This window comes from Cryptomeria japonica, chromosome 4 (assembly GCF_030272615.1).
Source record: "Cryptomeria japonica chromosome 4, Sugi_1.0, whole genome shotgun sequence".
Classification (NCBI taxonomy): domain Eukaryota; kingdom Viridiplantae; phylum Streptophyta; class Pinopsida; order Cupressales; family Cupressaceae; genus Cryptomeria; species Cryptomeria japonica.
Genome location: NC_081408.1, coordinates 454,765,274 through 454,773,109, shown reverse-complemented (window position 1 = coordinate 454,773,109; position 7,836 = coordinate 454,765,274).

Here is a 7,836-nt window from a genome sequence, read left to right as displayed (position 1 = left end):
ACGCTTGAAGCTGCAAAAGGAAATAGAGGAAATCAGACTAAAAAGACAAGAAGATTATGAACAACAACTGAAAGAATGAAAAGCACAGAAAATTTCTTCTCCTATTATATCTCCCTCTAATGAGATAAATCAGATATGGGACCACAAATGAAGAATTGAAGGCTAGAGAAGCAGGATAGGTCATTAGTCCAGAGGAAGCTAAATGGGAAAGACGACAAAGACTAATAGAGTCATCAAGGTTATGTCAACAGGTATGTCAACTACAAGTGATCATTGAACCAAATCACGAAGGAACTTGCAACATCAAAGATATTGATATTAATACTATGCATGCTTTCACTAAGCCACTTGAAGAGGAGTCTGAGGCTTCATCTTCTGACTCTAATCACTCTGAAATAAGATCTATTTATGACATTACCTATTCAACACCAAACTATGACTACTTTGTCATGAATGTCGAAACTCTCTCTGAAAATCCTGTTACTATTAAACCACAATATGTAGTCCAAGATGAAGTAGAGGAAGGTGCTATTGGGTGGAAGGTCTGTTGGATTAGATCCCTTAAATACTAACGTAAACTTCGATAATCGTGTTCTAACTCTTCCCGGTCTCAAGATGCTTATGCAAGGTAGTCTTCTAGGACTCAACTTGTCGATCGAAGGTTGTGATGACAATACCATGAATTCCCTTGAACCTGTTGAATCTTTATGCCTGGTACATCCTGAGCTTATTGATTGTACTCTCCAAGATCAACCCTTGAATATCCATACCTTTGCCAACGACTATACATTAGCCTATTATCTTAATGCAGTCGAACAAATGGGCTCTTCCACGAGTGAAAAAAGTGAGAACATGACAACAACAGATGTCAAGTATCTTATTCTCAAAATTCTAAAAAAGAAAAATAAGTGTCCTGATGGTGAAAACCACACTGTGGAGGTGTCAGAATCAAAAATAGTAAAAATAAAGGACGTACCTAATGGTGAAAACCTCTCTGAGGCACATGAAGGTGAGATACTTGATATTTTGCTTGTTCACTTTCAAGAGTTATCATCAGTGTTGATTGAACCTACACAACTAGTGAACATTGGAACAGAAGAAGCTCATCATACCATACATGTAGCTCAATCCTTATCAATAGAAGAACTAAAAGAATTTGTTGATTTCTTCACAGAAAAAAAAAAAAAGATCAATTTTGCATGGACATATGCTAATATGTTGGGTCTAGATCTTGACCTCATAATGTATCATCTTTCTATCGCTCCCGGAGATAAACCTGTCAAGCAAAAACTCTAAAAAAATGCATCCTCATGTGGCATTACTTGTTAAGGCTAAGTTAGAAAAATTACTAAAAGTCGGATTCATCACAACAATTGATTACACTAAGTGGATATCTAATATTGTACATATTTCTGAACCTAACAAATCAATACGTGTTTGCACAGATTTTAGAGATTTAAACAATGCATGTCCAAAAGATGATTTTCCACTGCCTAAAATAGACATGATAGTGGACATGACTGTTGGTTATGAAATGTACTCTCTGATGGATGGTTTTTACGGATACAATCAGATCAAAATTGCACTTGAAGATCAAGAGAAAACAACGTTCACTTGTGCATGGGGAACTTTCTGTTGGAATGTAATGCCCTTCGGCTTAAAGAATGCAAGCGCCAATTATCAAAGAGATGTAACAATAATTTTTCATGATATGATGCACAAAAATATGGAGGACTATGTCGATGATACTCTACTCAGATCTATGAAAAGATCAACACATCTCTCAGAACTGGGTCCAATCTTAGACAGGATGGAAAAGTTTAAACTTAGATTAAATCCCAAGAAATGTGCACTTGGAGTCACATCTGACAAGCTCCTATGATACATTGTTTCAGTGAAAGGAATTGAAGTGGACCCAAAAAAATTTAAGGCTATCATGGAAATGCCACCTTCAAAGAATGCCAGTCAAATGAGGACTCTACAAGGGTGGCTCCAATCAATAAGACATTTCATCTCTCAGCTCGCAGGTAAAGCTCAATCATTCACAAAAGCTTTACAAAAAGGAGTTACCTACAACTGGGATGAAGACTGTGAACAACATCTAAATCAAATCAAGGAATATCTTTCTAATCCACCTATCTTAATGCCATTGATTCAAGACAAACCCTTGATACTCTACATATCAACTACTGATACATCACTGGGGGCACTTTTGGATCAACATGATGAGAATAAAAAGGAAAGAGTTATATATCATATCAGTTGTACGTTGGTGTCCTATTATATGAACTATACTATTATTGAGAAAGCTTGTTTGGCATTGGTCTCCACATCATTGAAATTAAGACATTACATGCTGGCACTTTCTATCAAACGGGTGGCTAAGATAGATCTGCTCAAATATCTTCTAAGCAAGGCAACGCTTACGGGGACATTGGCTAAATGGGTTATGATACTTACAAAATTTGACATTGAATATATAGAACACAAAGCTATCAAAGGACAAGTCATTGTAGATCAACTTGTTGATGCTTCGCTTGAAGACAATCAACCTTTACACAGAGAATTTTCGCATGAATCCATAATGCATCTTACTCGGTGATCCTGGGAAATGTTCTTTGATGGGTCGTTTACTCAACAAGGTTCTGGTGCTGGAATTATTTTTATCACTCCTCAAATATATTCAAACCCAAAGGTATACAAGATCCTCTTTCCTTGTATAAACAATATTGCAGAATATGAAGCCCTGGTAAATGGAATCAAGCTAGCTATTGAATGGAAATTTGTTGAGTTACACATCTATGGTGACTCTCAGCTGATATTCAACCATATCAATGATATATATCAAACTCGGGATGAAAAAATCATTCCCTATAACAGAATGGTTGATGACTTTAAGAAATACTTTACCTTTGTATCATTTCAGCAGATTCTCAGATCAACAAACAGAGCAGTAGATGCTATGGCTACATTAGCATCTATACCACAACTACAAGAATTTCAATATCGCTATGAATTCCTGGTGGAAGAGCTTCTATATCTTGATTATGATTCCCCCAAATCCCAAATGGTTTGTTCTATCATTGGACATGACTCATCTCACTATAGTCATATCTACTCTTACTTACGTGACCAAATTATCCCTGATAACCTTACCCATAATGAGAAAAGAAACCTAATCTGAAACGCTTCATGGTATGTCATCATTGCTTACGATTTGTATAGGCAAGGTTTGGATAGTACTTTGCTTAGGTGTCTCAAACCTGAGGAGTCCCAACAAGCATTATCTGAAGTCCATGAAGGTATTTGTTGATCTCACTCAAACGGGCTAACTTTAGCTCGGAAACTACTAAGGGTTGGCTACTATTGGCCAGATATGGAAAAAGATGCTATAAAATTTGCTAAAACTTGTGGGAAATGTCAGCTACATGGGCATCTCATACATGCTCTAGCAAGAGAGCTAATACCTTTTATCACACATTGGCCTTTTCAGCAATGGGCATTTGATCTCATCGGCCAAATCTATCCTGCATCCTCTAATGGACACAAGTTTATCATAACTACCACTGAATACTTCACCAAGTGGGTTGAAGTGATTCTACTAATCATAACAACCAGTAAACAAGTAGCTATGTTCATTCTTAACTATATCATATGCAGGTATGACATGCCTTCTTCGATTATGACTAACAATGGAGGACAGTTCAAAAACAAGGAACTAGATGAGCTCTGCAAAAAGTTTAAAATCAAACAGCATTGGTCTTCTATATATTACCCTCAAGGTAACGGCCAGGCTGAACCATCTAACAAAAATCCGTTGATTATCTTACACAAAACGATCAACAAATCTGGAAAGGATTGGCATCTGCAGGTCAATCCAACATTGTGGGCTTATCGAACAAGCATTAGAACACCTACAAGAGCTACACCTTTTGCTTTGGTATATGGGGTTGAAGCAATCTTGCCTATAGAGGTGGAAATCCCTTCTTTGCGAGTTTCTCTACAAGGTCTTGTCACTGATGAAGATCACAGAATATCTAGATTGCAAGAACTCGAATTGCTAGATGAACGACGACAAGTGGCATTCAATCATCTGCGAGCTTATCAGAAGAGAATGTCTAGAGGTTATAACAAGAAAGTTTGACACAGAGAATTTTAGGTTGGTGGCCTTGTTTTAAGAGAGAATCCTAAAAATCAACAGTTTCGAGAACAAGAGGGGAAGTTTGAACCCAACTGGTCGGGTCCCTACATCGTTACTGCAGGCTTTGGCTCTGGTGCTTATCAACTCTCAACATCGGAAGGAGAACAACTCCGTGAACTGATAAACACCATCTACTTGAAGAAATTCTAAACTTAGTATTCTCTGCTCCACCAATCTACACATATAAAAATGCCTAAAGAAATTCTAAAAATTAGGAAAAGTCCTGAAGAAATTCTAAAAATCAGAAAAAGTCCTGAAGAAATTCTAAAAATCTGAAAAAAGTCCTGAAGAAATTCTAAAAATTAGAAAAATTCCTGAAGAAATTCTAAAAATCAAAAAATGAAAAAAAAATGCCTCGGTGAAAACCTGGTAAACAGGCACCTTGGTAGTAAAAAAAGAAAAGAATCTTTGCCAAGCAGGTGAAAACCTGGTAAACAAGCGCCTCTTGTATTGAAGTACTCCATCTATCAACGCAAATTTGGCATTTCCTGCTTTATTTCCGGCTTTTCTACATCTTCACTTTAGCTTGTATATATCCTTCAGTCACTTTTGTGACACCTTGGTTCTTCTTGGAACCCTCATGGCTTGAAACCAATCACTATCCTAGTCTTAGGGTAATCAACTGATCAATTTAAATGTCTTAAGAAGTTCAACCAAGTCATCTTTATGTCGATAGTACCAGGTCACCCAATCTGCGTCAGTCACTTGTCTCCTATCCACTACAAAGTTTTACCACTGAATAAACACATAAAGCAAGAACACTGAAAACTATTTGAGCTATGATTGAAATTTTCTTTGAATGTTGTCTTTTAAATTGGTTTTCGATTAGTATTCCTTCTGAGCAACTCGAGGAAGTCTATCTTGACTAAGAGGAGCAAGGACTAGGGGCATGATACTTTTCTTTGTGTTCTACTTGTAGGAACGATTATGATGATCTGAAAATATCTCATAAGTTGGGTGCCTGTGATAAGTGCCTTCACATCAAGGTGAACTCGCCACACATACCTCGACTATGTTTATTTGTATGCTATAGGGAGGTTGGAATCATTTCCTTGTCTGTTTTGAGTAACTTTCTTTATCATGCAATCTGGATACATGCTTAATATGTCCTAGGATATGAACAATACAAGGGTCATTGCGGACAAGATAATCAATATTGCATATAACAAGGAAGGAACTCTGCTTTATCTGGTGTGTTTGTATCCAGGCAACATTCAGGTCATCCTGGATCTTTATGCCTTGATGCTTATGTTCGCTTGCTATATTAAAAAGGACGTGACATTCAGGTCATCCTAGCTCTTCGTGCTTTGATGCTTATGTTTATTCCTACATTTCCGCTCAGTGATGATAAAAAACAAATTAAAATCTAGTGACTCTATTTTAGGTTGCATTCATTCTTAATTTTGTGCATTACGAGTGATTTCAACATAATACAATCTCTCTCTTTGTTCTTTGAATGAGAGCCCGACTTCGAAAACAATCATCATTTATTCGCCAAGTGGTCAAATGACTTTATTGACACGATTGAGTTCTTAAGCATCGAAATCCAAAATATTACATGAGATTTTAGCTGCATTCATGAGCATAAGTTCATTCAACATTCATATTATTGCATGAAAAACAAAAATATATACATTTACATCATTAGCTCATCATTTTTATCATTTATTGTATATGAAAAAGAAACAAAGAACATCCATATTCATTTGCCTTACATGCATACTGAAAAGAAATGCATTCATTTAGAACATCACGTATAAAAATGCATATAGAAGGATATCTCCCAAAATATCTGATATAACTCAACACAAGAATAATGAGATCGAATCATGTGTCGTATATATCTCATAAAAAATATCAATGTCAAAGGGGTACAAATGATATAAAGTGTCATAAATAATGTCTATCAGGGAAAGAATCACATAAACTACAAAAATGGGGTATACAACATCACACAGAGCCTATAACAATCTAGTTCTGGCCCTCTCCCTTATCGCTTAGTGGAGGAGGAGGTGCCTGTAGAACATCAAACTGTTGAGGTGCCTGTGCTCCCTCTGATCTAGCCATATACTGTGAGTAAGGAGCCACCTGTCTACCTGTCGGCATTGTTGCACTATATGCTACCACATAATACGTTGCTCGGCTAGATTGATGCAAAACCTCACATAGGGAGGCAGCTAACTCTCCTCGTAATCTCAACACCTCTTGATCACGCTCTGCAACCTGGGTCTGCATGACTGCCAGTTGTGTCTAGAGAATCCTCACCTTCCCTCTCAGTGTACGGATCATATCTCTTAGTGTTTGTCCTTGAGGTTTCTCCTCCTCTCCTCCCTCAGTCGGCTCATCCCTCTGTTGTCACACCTTTCGAGGGACAACTCTCTCTCCCATCTCTCCCTCATCAATCTGAGGTGCTCGCTCTCCTGAAACTATAAATTGTGGGAATGGATGTCTCAAGGACTCATCCCTGTACTCTGGGGTCACCCTCGCATCAACAATATCCTCTAGATAATCCCAGTGTTGTGGCTGGAGGGCTATTGACTCCTGTACTGCTAGGGCGTAAGATAACTTTGGCCCCCATCCCTTCCTCTCCTCATCCCCAAACCAAGCGTAAGCAGTAAACTCATGTGAAATAGTCTGCACTTGCCCGTACTGCCTCATCACCTGGCTAACAACAAACCGCTCAATAACCATCTAAAATCCCTCAATGAGTGGGTGTGTCATAAACATCAATCTCTGCTCACGCCTCCTGTCATCCCACTCCTCTAAACCCCTGTAAGGCCTCCAGACAACTACAATCAAGTCATCCAACTGGCGTCTTCAAAAACATGTCTTCCCTAAGTGGGGCTGCATCAAATAACTTGAATATCGACACATGATGGGTTGATGTGCCTCTCTCAAATCATCGACCACTGGCCTACAAACTGGGATATGCTCCCATGCCTATATCTATAGACTAAGAACCCCAACAACCATGCTCTTCGCATCTTGGTATGCGATCTGATGCATCTCATGCATCTCATGATACATATGTGCCAGCAAGAAAGATCCCCAACCTAATCTCCTCGGCTGAGCAACTAACATCTCCAATATCCTCCCCTAGCCACACAAGAATCCCTACTAACCTCTGTCCAGCATAAAAAAACATCCTATCAGTCCAGTCAACACACAAGCAACTAGAAATCTCCCTCCATATCTTCTCATCAAGTCATCCTATGAAATGGATCGCACTATAAGACTGTCATCCTGGAAAACCCTGTGTAATGTTGTAATCCCCACCTGAGGAGACGAATCATAGTCCACTCTACCACCTGTAAACAGAATCCTCAGAATCCTGTATACGTGCTCGGGAGTGATCGTTATCTCCCTGGTAGGTAGGTGAAACATGTTATACTCAGAATGAAATCTCTTGACTAATGCACTCAGTAATCCATGATTCACACGAATATCTAGCATCTGCAACACGTGTCCAAAACCACATGCATCAATGTAAGCCCTCTGAGCATCTGAGAGCTGCCAAACTAATCTCATGGTAGGCAGATACGTACATCGAAACTGTATGTCCAACAAGCTAACCTACAAAATTGAACAAAAACTCATCAGTATGCAATACAAATTGAGTTAGAAAGATGTCAAAA